We start from the raw sequence: 13122 nt of genomic DNA on the forward strand, positions 1-13122 counted from the left end.
GGGTGTTCTAGTTCGTCATTTTCTATGTTTGACTGAGTGACTCCCAATCAGAGGCAACGAGTGTCAGCTGTTTGCTGGTTGTCTCTGATTGGGAGCCATATTTAACTGTCTGTGTTTCACTTTGGGTTTGTGGGTTTTTGTTCCGTGTCGGTATTTGTTTACCGTGGACTTCACGAGTCGTGTTTTGTTTGGTATACTTTAACTAATTAAAGTCATGTTTGTTTCACACGCTGCGCCTTGGTCTACTCACTCCTACGACGATCGTGACAGAAAAACCCACCATACCAAGACCAAGCAGCGTGTCCAGGAGCAGGCAGCCTGGACGTGGGAGCAGATCTTGGACGGGCAGGGGTCCTGGACCTGGGAGGAAATCCTGGCCGGGATGGATCGCCGGCCATGGAGTGAGACGGTGGAGGCGCGCCGTAGAGAGGAGCTACTACGTGATCAGGGTCGTCGTCGGACGGTCGTGAGGCAACCCCAGAAAATGTTTAGGGGGGGGCACACGGCATGGACGACGGGGCTGACGGAGGAGAAAAGGGGGCGGATCCAGAAGGCCACCAGGCCAGGGGTACACCGCCCTGTACGTCCTGTGCGGATGCCTCACACAGAGTGTGTGAGGGTAGGCATTCAGCCAGGACGGGTGGTGGCCGCTATTCACTCCAGGCCTCCTATCCGTCTCCACAGCCCGGTTCGGCCTGTCCCTGCTCCACGCACTAAACCTACGGTGCGCGTCGACAGCCCAGTCCGGCCTGTCCCTGCTCCACGCACCAAGCCTACGGTGTGCGTCGACAGCCCACCCCGGCCTGTCCCTGCTCCACGCACTAAACCTACGGTGCACGTCGCCAGCCCGGTCCGGCCTGTTCCTGCCACCCGCACCAAGTCTACGGTGCGCGTCGCCAGCCCGACCCGGCCTGTTCCTGCCACCCGCACCAAGTCTACGGTGCGCGTCGCCAGCCCGACCCGGCCTGTTCCTGCCACCCGCACCAAGTCTACGGTGCGCGTCGCCAGCCCGACCCGGCCTGTTCCTGCCACTCACACCAAACCTACGGTGCGCGTCGCCAGCCCGGTCCGGCCTGTTCCTGCCACTCGCATTAAGCCAGGGGTGGGAGAAGTCAGCCTGGTAAGGCCCGTTCCTCCTCCACGCACCAAGAAAGGGGTGCGAGTCGACAGACTGGACCAGGGGCACTATGGGGGGTGTATTGGAGGGTGGTGGTCAAGGCCGGAGCCAGAACCGCCGCCGAGGAGGTATGCCCGCCCAGCCCTCCCCTGTTTTGGTTAGTTGAGGCGCGGTCGCAGTCCGCGCCTTTAGGGGGGGGGTACTGTCACACCCTGGCTCTGGGACTCATTATGTTGAGCCAGGGTGTGTTCATTCTATGTGTTCTGTTTCTATGTTGGGTGTTCTAGTTCGTCATTTTCTATGTTTGACTGAGTGACTCCCAATCAGAGGCAACGAGTGTCAGCTGTTTGCTGGTTGTCTCTGATTGGGAGCCATATTTAACTGTCTGTGTTTCACTTTGGGTTTGTGGGTTTTTGTTCCGTGTCGGTATTTGTTTACCGTGGACTTCACGAGTCGTGTTTTGTTTGGTATACTTTAACTAATTAAAATCATGTTTGTTTCACACGCTGCGCCTTGGTCTACTCACTCCTACGACGATCGTGACAGTCATTGCACGCCTGTCTAGATATGAATGTCAAAAGCAATAAAAGAGCTTGCTGGCCCAGTCTGTAATCAATCAATCAATCAATCAATCAATTTTATTTTATATAGCCCTTCTTACATCAGCTAATATCTCGAAGTGCTGTACAGAAACCCAGCCTAAAACCCCAAACAGCTAGTAATGCAGGTGTAGAAGCACGGTGGCTAGGAAAAACTCCCTAGAAAGGCAAAACCTAGGAAGAAACCTAGAGAGGAACCAGGCTATGAGGGGTGGCCAGTCCTCTTCTGGCTGTGCCGGGTGGAGATTATAACAGAACCATGCCAAGATGTTCAAAAATGTTCATAAGTGACAAGCATGGTCAAATAATAATCAGGAATAAATCTCAGTTGGCTTTTCATAGCCGATCATTAAGAGTTGAAAACAGCAGGTCTGGGACAGGTAGGGGTTCCATAACCGCAGGCAGAACAGTTGAAACTGGAATAGCAGCAAGGCCAGGCGGACTGGGGACAGCAAGGAGTCACCACGGCCGGTAGTCCCGACGTATGGTCCTAGGGCTCAGGTCTCTCAGTTGGCTTTTCATAATCCAACCAACAGCTGACCCTGAAACTGTTTGACTAATAACTCTTTATTTTCTGTCTGAACCATAGACTTAGATAGACAACATCATTATTGTATCTGTCCCATTATGGCGTCTGTGAGAGCAGAGCCATCTCCATTGTGAAGTCGTCCATTTTCTTCCTCTACTACTTCTACTGGTAAACAAACTAAAAGGGTACATACTGCCACCTAGAATGTGTTGTTTGAACAGGTATAAAGCCATGGATGGCGATTTACTGCCACCTGCAGTAATTATATGTTTCCTCATTAGTATAATTAATTGGCTGATCCCTCCTGATGACCAGGATGGATTTATGTGATCCTTCCTTAATCCACAGGAAGTACCACCCAGTTGACTACTTCAAAATGGTGGAATCCCTCAATGGCAATGTCCATGCAAAAATTGTTATATCCATCTGAGGCCTCAATAATTCTTTATGGTCTGAACTGAACTTCAGCATGATGCCATTTTAGCACAAGGCCCACCCATGCAGCACCAATTCCCAGTCATGTAAAATCCGTAGATTAGGGCCTAATTTATTTATTTCAATTGACTGATTTCCTTATATGAACTGTAACTCAGTAAAATCGTTGAAATTGTTGCGTGCTGTGTTTATATTTTAGTTTAGTATAGAATTGTCAAAACTCCAGTCACCCAAGTCATAGACTGTTCTCTCTGCTATCGCATGGCAAGCGGTACCGGAGCGCCAAGTCTATGTCCAAAAGGCTCCTAGACTGCTGAACAATTAATAAAATGGCCACCTGGCCCCCCTTGTTTTTACACTGCAGCTACTTCCTGTTTATTATCAATGCATAGTCACTTTACCCCTACCTACATGTACAAATTACCTCGACTAACCTGTACCCCCGTACATTGACTCGGTACCGGTACCCCTTGTTTATAGCCTCGTTATTATTTTATTGTGTTACTTTATATTTTATTTACTTTAGTAAATTTAGCAAATATTTTCTTAACTCTATTTTCTTATAACTGCATTGTTGGTTAATGCTTGTAAGTAAGCATTTCACTTTGTATTCGGCACATGTGACCAATTGTATTTTATTTTATTTGGATAGCAATACACTAGTGTTGAATGAATACACTTACATGTAACTAAATACTATGGTCAATTCCAGGCCTTCCACAGATGTATTAAGCTATTGTATTCCACGTTTAAGATTATGTGTTTATGTCATTGCATTAACAGTTTCATAATCTGTCCTGAGGGAGGGTATTTCCATAGAGAAGGTGCTTTGCATTGTCAGCTCATGCTTCAGTGCTCTGGGAGTGTTTATAGCCCTGGGAGTTTCAGACTGCAGGACTGAAAGCTGTCTTGATACTTTAAGACTGCAGTGTTATCAGCATTGGGTCCAGTCTGTTCAGTCTTCTCAGAGCCACAGATGATGATGAAGATGATGAAGTCGATATCACTGATTCCACTGCTGATCATGCTGGGGTTCCTGACTCAGGGTGAGAAACTCTCAGCATCTCTCCCTGTGGTCTGCTGGTTTTAACAGGTTTTAATGGGCTTGTACATGTTTGTACATGGAAAAAGTTTCCAATGCCTTTTATGTGGATTTTAAAGACTACTCAAAACGAATTTCCCCTTTTCAATTTCAGAGTTCTCTGCACAACGTGTCCTGAATCAAGCTAATGAATCAAAGTCAGTTCGTCTGGGAGAGAATGTGTCTATCAAAGCTGTTGCAAGTTCAACAGGTATTGATGATGACATGAGCTGGTACCTGCAGAAACCTGGACAGGCTCCTAAACTCCTCATCTATAAAGTAAATAGACTTCAGTCTGGAACACCATCTAGATTCAGTGGCAGTAGATCAGGTACTGAGTACACTCTTACAATCACTGGTGTCCAAGCTGAAGATGCAGGAGATTACTATGGTATGGGTGATTATGGCAGCCCAGAGCGTTTCACACAGTGATTTAGAGTCGTACAAAAACCTCCATCAGTCAGACTACACAGAGACTGTACTGCTGCAGCTGGGATCTACTGCAGGTGTTGAGGAGCAACAGACTATGACATGAAACACTGGTTTACTGAACACACAACTCAAGTCCTGGTTATATGACATCACCAAGCATAAATAACCACTACATTACCACCATACAGAACATCTGGTTACAACTGAAATACACCAAATAGTTTAGTCATGATCAAAACCAACAGATATATCCCATAACCCCCTTCCATGTCTATAATGGTCAGAAGATGTGGTTCTGCTCCTGTCCCCAGATATTCACTGTCCCAAGGAGGTCTACCCACGACCCACCCTCCCTCACCCCCTACCAACCTTCTAATGTTCATTTTGTTACAGAGCAGTTTTGTCATGGGCCTCTCACTCCACCGGGTTACCACCTTAATTTTCTTCCACTCTGCTCACCACTCTCTCTACTCAGCCTAACTAGCTCCACCTGTCCCTGCTCTGCTCTGCTCTAATTACTCTGCCAGCTGCGCTGCATTACCCACTACCTCTCCCAGTATTTAAGGCCCTGTCTTTCAGCTCTCCGGTGTCAGATCGTCTGCAAAGCTCACACCCGGAACCTGTTTGCTCGCGCTTCTGGCTCACCCTGGTTTTGTGACCCCGGACCTGCCTGTTTTTTGGATACTCTTCTGCCTCAGGAGATCCAGACCTGCTTCTGCCATTACGACTCCTGACTACTCTTCAATCCCGGTAACTCTGACCAGCCTTCTGCCTTGCTACTACGTATTTTGGATTTCCCTTGAACTGTACTGCTGCCTGGTTTCATTCCGCCCTGTTGTGTCTGTGTCTCCCCCCCCCAGGACTTCTGGACCACCCACCACCGGCTTCATAGGACGCATCGCTGCCACTGGGGGGGGCACAGACCCAGCGCATTGGACGGGATCCCTGTTACCCCTGGAGCCTTCATTCACTCCCTACTTCCCTTTTCCCTTAAGTTTAATAAACTTTCTGGTGTGACGCAATTGTGGTCCTCTGGTCGTCTGTCTGAACCGTGACAGTACGATCTGACCATTATGGACTCAGCGCACACTTTCCCCGACATGGAAACCGATGAGCATGAGCAGCAGTTCCAGCAGCAGCAACAACAACTCGCCATGATCATTCAACTCCTCACCAACCTTACCCCAGCCAGTCTGCCCACCAGCCCAGCCCCCGAGTTACCTGCCCCGGTCATTGCAGCCGCTGCTCCGGAACCCAAGATTGGAAACCCCGAGCGGTTCAACGGCGATTCAACCCAGGTCCGGCCATTCCTGACTAGCTGCCGACTTCAGTTCTCCTTGCAGCCAAGGACCTTCGCCACGGAGGGGGCTAAAGTTGGGTATGCCATCACTCACCTGACGGGCCGAGCTCGACTCTGGGGAACAGCAGAGTTCGAACGTCAAACCCCCGCATGTGCAACCTTCGACCTGTTTGCTGAGGAGATGCTGAAGGTGTTTGACCTGGATTCACCCACCGCAGAGGCGTCTCGTGAACTGTTCAGTATTCGACAAGGCAGACGTACAGTCGCAGACCATTCCATCGACTTCCGAACCCTGGCTAGACGAAGTTCTTGGAACACACCATCGTTGGTGGACGCGTTCTTCCATAGTTTGGCTGACTATATCAAGGACGAGTTGGTCTCCCATGAACTGCCTTCCACTCTTGATGAAGCCATCGCACTGACTGTCAGGATCGACAGAAGGATACAGACCCGTCGTCGTGAGAGGGGGCGCCAAGGTCCACCTACTACCGGCATTCGGAGAGATCCGACTGGGCTCCTGTCATCTACTGCCACTCACCCAGGTCAGCTTGATCAGTCTGAGCCTATGGAGATTGGGCGAGCCTCCCTCACTCCTGCAGAGCGCCAGCGCCGCTTCACCTCAAACCTCTGCCTCTATTGTGGAGGTGATGGACATCGTGTGGTAACCTGCCCTTTAAAGGGCCGAAGCTCACCGGGCATAGGGGGAGTCCGGTTGAGTTCAATGACCATCCAGTCCTCCGACCGCAAACCCCTGCTGCAAGTTCACCTCCGCCTCTCTGACTCAACTCACACCCTGGCTGCTCTGGTGGATTCTGGCGCCGAAGCCAACATAATGGACATCAAGCTGGCACGCCAACTGGGACTGGAGAACCTCCGTTTGACACCTCCTATTCCTGCCCGGGCACTGGACGGACACTTACTCGGATCGGTCACTCATGTCACGGCCCCGGTCTCGATGGGTCTGTCCGGAAACCATCAAGAAACTATCCAGTTTCACCTGCTCCCCTCTCCAGGCCAACCCCTCATCCTGGGTTACCCATGGCTCCGCCGGCACAACCCTCAGCTCGACTGGGTGACCGGGGTGATCAGGGAGTGGGGAGAGGACTGCCACCGAACCTGCCTGCTTGCTGCCGCACTACCCCCTCGGCCAGTACCTACTAACTCCGCTCCTGACCTCTCCAATGTCCCAGAATGCTACCATGGTCTCAGAGAGGTGTTTAACAAAGCAAGAGCCACATCTCTGCCCCCTCACCGACCGTACGACTGTGCCATCGACCTCCTCCCTGGAACAGCTCCTCCAAAGGGTCGTCTTTATTCGTTGTCTGCTCCTGAAAGAAAGTCCATGGAGGACTACATCAATGGCTCTCTGTCCGCAGGATTAATCCGTTCATCTTCATCTCCTGCTGGTGCTGGCTTCTTCTTTGTGGGGAAGAAGGACGGATCTCTTCGCCCCTGCATCGACTACAGGGGACTCAACGACATCACAGTGAAGAACCGTTACCCTCTGCCTCTGCTCACCTCTGCTTTTGAGTTGCTCCAGGGAGCCACTATTTTTACCAAGTTGGATCTCAGAAACGCTTACCACCTAGTGCGGATCCGGGAGGGAGATGAATGGAAAACCGCATTCAATACACCAACAGGCCACTACGAGTATCTGGTTATGCCTTTTGGCCTCACCAATGCTCCTGCTGTGTTCCAGGCTCTAGTGAATGATGTACTGCGGGACATGTTAAACAAGTTTGTCTTCGTTTACCTGGATGACATCTTAATCTACTCCAGAAACCTGTCTGAACACACCCGCCATGTCCAGCAAGTCCTTCATCGTCTTCTGGAGAATTCCCTCTACGCCAAGGCAGAGAAATGTGAGTTTCACGTCAAGACAGTGGCCTTCCTGGGGTACATAGTGGCAGAGGGAAGTATCCAAATGGATCCTGCCAAAGTATCAGCAGTCACTTCATGGCCAGTTCCGGAGAACAGAAAGAAGCTGCAACAGTTTCTGGGGTTTGCTAACTTCTATAGGAAGTTTATCCGGAACTACAGTACCGTTGCTGCCCCTCTCACTGCTCTAACCAGCACCAAGCAACCCTTCACCTGGACCCCAGCAGCCGACAAGGCCTTCAGTACCCTCAAGGTGAGGTTCACCTCCGCTCCCATCCTCCAGATGCCTGATGTGGACCGGCAATTCATTGTGGAGGTGGATGCCTCGGATGTGGGAGTTGGTGCTGTGATTTCTCAGTGGGCTGCGGAGGATAGGAAGCTCCATCCCTGTGCCTTTTTCTCACGTCGGTTGTCCCCCTCTGAGTGCAATTACGACATAGGGAACCGTGAGCTGCTGGCTGTGAAGCTTGCCTTGGAGGAGTGGCGTCACTGGCTGGAGGGGTCCACCATTCCATTTCTCGTTTGGACCGATCATAAGAACTTGGAGTACATCCGCACGGCCAAACGGTTGAACTCCAGGCAGTCCCGCTGGGCCCTGTTCTTCACCAGGTTTAATTTCACTCTGTCATACCGGCCTGGATCACGCAACACCAAGCCAGACGCCCTCTCCCGTCAATTCCAGAAGGATGACACCCCCTCCAAGGACCCTGTGTCGATTCTGCCAAGTCCCTGCATCGTTGCAGCTCTGACCTGGGCTGTTGAGGAACAGGTGCTGGAGGCTCTCCGTAACCAGCCAGGTCCCAGCACTTGCCCAGCTGACCGCCTTTTTGTCCCCGAAGACCTGAGGTCCCAGGTCGTTCAGTGGGGACATGACTCCCGCCTAGCTTGTCACCCTGGCTCCACCCGCACTTACAACCTGCTTGCCCAGAGGTTCTGGTGGCCCTCTCTGAGGAAGGATGTACGGGAATTCGTCCAAGCCTGCCCCATCTGCAACCAACACAAGTCGTCCTGCCAGCCCCCAGCCGGATTGCTGCAGCCCCTGCCTGTGCCCAGACGTCCCTGGTCTCACATCGCCCTTGACTTTGTCACGGGGCTGCCCCCTTCAAGTGGCATGACCGTCATTCTCACCATCGTTGACCGTTTCAGCAAGATGGCACACTTCATTCCCCTCCCCAAGCTCCCAACCGCCAAGGAGACCGCCCAGGTGGTCCTGGAACACGTCTTCCGGATCCACGGACTGCCAAAGGATGTAGTTTCTGACCGTGGTCCACAATTCTCCTCCGCTTTTTGGAAGGAGTTCTGTCACCTGCTGGGAGCCACAGTCAGTCTGACTTCCGGATTCCATCCCCAATCCAATGGGCAGTCAGAGCGGGCTAATCAGGAGCTCGAGAAGGCACTGCGATGCATGACTTCACGCAACCCCCACTCCTGGTCGCAGCAATTGACATGGGTGGAGTACGCACACAATTCTCTGACCTGCTCTGCCATCGGTATGTCCCCTTTCCAATGTGTTTATGGATACCAGCCTCCTCTATTTGCCAGCCAGGAAGAGGAGGTTACTTGCCCATCTGCACTTGCTTTTGCCCGTCGATGTCGCCGCACCTGGTCACAAGCCCGAGCCACACTCCTCAGATCCGTTGCCAGCTACACTACCGGGGCCAACCGTCGGAGAATTCCTGCTCCCACCTACCATGTTGGTCAAAGGGTGTGGTTGTCATCGAAGAACCTGCCACTCAGGGTGGAGTCGCAGAAGCTGGCACCTCGGTTCATTGGCCCATTCCCTATCATAAGAGTGATTAGCCCAACTGCTGTCCGGCTCCAACTGCCTAATTCCCTGAGGGTGCACCCCACTTTCCATGTGTCTAAGATTAAGCCCATCCATGAGAGTCCGCTGGTCCCTGCTGCGCCTGGTCCTCCTCCTCCACGGCTCGTCGATGGTGGTCTGGTTTACACCGTCCGCCGCCTGCTTCGGTCCAGACGGAGGGGTAGGGGTCTCCAGTACCTCATTGACTGGGAGGGCTATGGACCTGAGGAAAGGACCTGGGTGCCAGCTAGTCGGATTGTGGATAGGACTCTCATCACCGCTTTCCACCAACGGCATCCTGATCAACCTGCAATCCGTAGGGGCCGCCCCAGAGGGGTCCCTAACCGTCCGGCCCGCTCGGCTTCCTGTCCTGTGCCTGATCCTGTCTCGGGACCTGTCCCATCTCCCGACCACGGCCCTCCGGCTTCCTCCGAGGATGAGGACGTTCACTCGGACCGTTCGGAGGAGTTCTAGCCCTCCTCCGGCTCCCCTCCTCCCGCCCGGCGTGGTGTTGCTCTTGGGACTTCTGGGGCCGTCCCTTGGGGGGGGGGTTCTGTCATGGGCCTCTCACTCCACCGGGTTACCACCTTAATTTTCTTCCACTCTGCTCACCACTCTCTCTACTCAGCCTAACTAGCTCCACCTGTCCCTGCTCTGCTCTGCTCTAATTACTCTGCCAGCTGCGCTGCATTACCCACTACCTCTCCCAGTATTTAAGGCCCTGTCTTTCAGCTCTCCGGTGTCAGATCGTCTGCAAAGCTCACACCCGGAACCTGTTTGCTCGCGCTTCTGGCTCACCCTGGTTTTGTGACCCCGGACCTGCCTGTTTTTTGGATACTCTTCTGCCTCAGGAGATCCAGACCTGCTTCTGCCATTACGACTCCTGACTACTCTTCAATCCCGGTAACTCTGACCAGCCTTCTGCCTTGCTACTACGTATTTTGGATTTCCCTTGAACTGTACTGCTGCCTGGTTTCATTCCGCCCTGTTGTGTCTGTGTCTCCCCCCCCCAGGACTTCTGGACCACCCACCACCGGCTTCATAGGACGCATCGCTGCCACTGGGGGGGGCACAGACCCAGCGCATTGGACGGGATCCCTGTTACCCCTGGAGCCTTCATTCACTCCCTACTTCCCTTTTCCCTTAAGTTTAATAAACTTTCTGGTGTGACGCAATTGTGGTCCTCTGGTCGTCTGTCTGAACCGTGACAAGTTTAGTCTTTATTTAATAACCACAAGTCGACAGATATTCACAATTATATTCATAATAAAAATCAGGGACACCTTGTTTGACATTAATAAAAAGTATTTTATTTTGTTAACATTTCCAATCTAAAAGCGATAAAACCACACGTACAGATTTAAAGATGCAGAAACACAAATTGATGACCAAAGCTGAAGCTATAGATAGATATTTAGAATGATGGAATGACAGACAGATAGGTGTTCTCTGTGTACAGGGGGTCTACTGGGAGCAGTGGTGTGGCTCCAGTGTGTGAGTGACGGGGGTCTGGTCCTTTAGGGTGGCCTCACAGGTGACTGAGCCAGCATTCTTCCACTGGTCAGTGGGGAGGGTGAGGCTGCTGCTCCAGCTGTAGTGACCGTCCTTCTCCAGGACCTCCAGACTCTGGCTGCCCTGCAAGGCTCCCCCGGCCCCCAGCCTCCAACCCAGCTTCCAGCCCCCTGGGAAGCCCCTGTTGGCCAGGCACACTAGGGCAACATTCCCCTGGTCCTGCTCCTCACTGGAGGGGAGTAGGACGGTCAGGGAGGGACGTACCACACCCACTAGGAGAGAGAAGGGGAGTGGGGAAAGGAGAGATGACAACATGTAAGGGTTAAACTGGACAAGAACCTTGAAGAACTTTCAACAACTTGATATTCGTATTGTATAAAATAGTCTGTGAAAATGACAGGTTATCTATAAAAATATACTACACACTCTTTTACTTCCCTCCAATAACATCTATGAAGCATGAGCACACACTACGGTCAGTGATGCGTTAAAGTACAGTACATAAATAAGACTTACGTGCTTACAATGAAAAATGTTTAGTAATGCTGCTGAACTGTTTTTGTGTATTTAAAGACATCGAACACATCAAACTACTTTTTTCTATTTGTGAATATATGGTAAATGAAGTTTTTATCCTTGAACAATCATTAGAGTATATCCAAACATCACAAATAATCGGAATAAAATAAAATAAACATTCAATCCTACAAATATTTCTCAAGAATGACTTTTTGTGACTTTATAAATGTTAAATTGAATGTATTATAAAAAGGAATTAACCTCTTGTACTTACAGTCAATGATGAGTTTGGTGCCACCACCAAAAGTGCACCACAGTGATAAAGACTCATTGAACGGCCGTACAAAAACCTCCTGCACTTTATACACACCAGTAACTCTCTACACAACACACATTCAACCCTACCACTGATAGTCTGTCAAGAACACCATGTACAGGTCATGACTTTCAAATTAATTTAAGTTTGATATTTTAGATTTTTCATTTAAGCTGATTTCCCCCATGACTTTAAAATATAAATGTTGGAGATGTCAAATATCTCTGACAAACTCACTAAGTACAAGACAGCAGCCATATAGAATAGCAATACACTAGTATTGAATGAAAACACTTACATGTAATTCAAAACTATGGTCAAGTCCTTCCACAGATTTAGGTAAGCTATTTCCTTCCATGTTTAAGATTATTGTTGTGTTGCGGTAACAGTTTCATCATGTGTCCTGAGGTAGGGTATTTCCATAGAGAAGGTGCTTTGCATTGGCAGCTCATGCTTCAGTGCTCTGAGAGTGTTTATAGCCCTGTGAGTTTCAGACTTCATGACTGAGATCTGTCCTGACACTTTAAGACTGCAGTGTTATCAGCATTGGGTCCAGTCTGTTCAGTCTTCTCAGAGCCACAGATGATGAAGATGATATCACTGATTCCCCTGCTGACCACTCTGGGGTTCCTGACTCAGGGTGAGAAAGTCTGCTCTCTGACCTTCCTGAACTGTCGTCTTCAGACAGCAAGTTTTGAGAACAGTAGTTTGAGAAGCCTCTATGCTACTGATTGTACATGGGCGAGTTTACTGTTATTTTATTTGGATTCTTATGATTTATTCTCCACCTCTCATTTCCAGAATCATCTGGGGCTGGAGTTGTGACTCAGTCTCCTACTGTCAAGTCTGATAATCTGGGAGAGACTGTGTATCTGAGCTGCACAGCCAGCAATGGGGTGGATGATGACCTGAGCTGGTACCTGCAGAAACCTGGACAGTCCCCTCAACTCCTCTTCTATACAATTAGTCAACGTCAGTCTGAAACTCCTGGTCATTTCAGTAGCAGTGGATCTGAACCAGATTTTACTCTGACCATCAGTGAAGTCCAGGCTGAAGATGTAGGAAATTACTACTGCATGGGTGCATACTCTGATGGGAACACACAGTGATTTAGAGTCGTACAAAAACCTCCCTCAGTAAGAATGCACAGAGACTGTACTTCTGCAGCTGGGACCTAATGCAGGTGTTGAGGAGCAACAGACTATGACATGAAACACACAGCGTTAGACAGTCCCACACCAGGACAACAATACTCTGGTTACATCAAGACAGGAGCATAGTTCACCCAACCACCTCCTCTACACAACCATAACCATTACTTCACCTCCATATAGAAACCACCACTGTACTACCACACCAATGACCTTCACCTCTGGAACGTTCAGATATAAATTATTTGTGTTGAACAGACATTATTATCTTTCAAATAGAACATGGAGTGTTAGCTCTATTCATTGGATTTCTATCTTTAGCGTTCTAAACGTTTCACCTCACTGAATGCAGCCCTGATTTGCATGGTCAGGGTGGGATGGTTTTGCTTCTCCTAGAATAGAGCAGCTCTGTCCCCAGGGGGTCTGGGAGAGAGAGAGAGAGAGAGAGA

At 50.2% G+C, this 13122-nt stretch overlaps 1 gene segment (V, D, J or C); it reads left to right on the forward strand.

Moving 5' to 3' along the window:
• The first annotated feature begins 12113 nt into the window (after window positions 1-12113).
• On the forward strand, window positions 12114-12631 carry LOC311120670 (immunoglobulin kappa variable 1-6-like). The segment is given in 2 exons: window positions 12114-12162; window positions 12324-12631.
• Window positions 12632-13122: the final 491 nt, after the last annotated feature.

Source organism: Coregonus lavaretus (assembly GCF_964263955.1).
Source record: "Coregonus lavaretus genome assembly, contig: HAP1_SCAFFOLD_579, whole genome shotgun sequence".
Lineage (NCBI taxonomy): Eukaryota > Metazoa > Chordata > Actinopteri > Salmoniformes > Salmonidae > Coregonus > Coregonus lavaretus.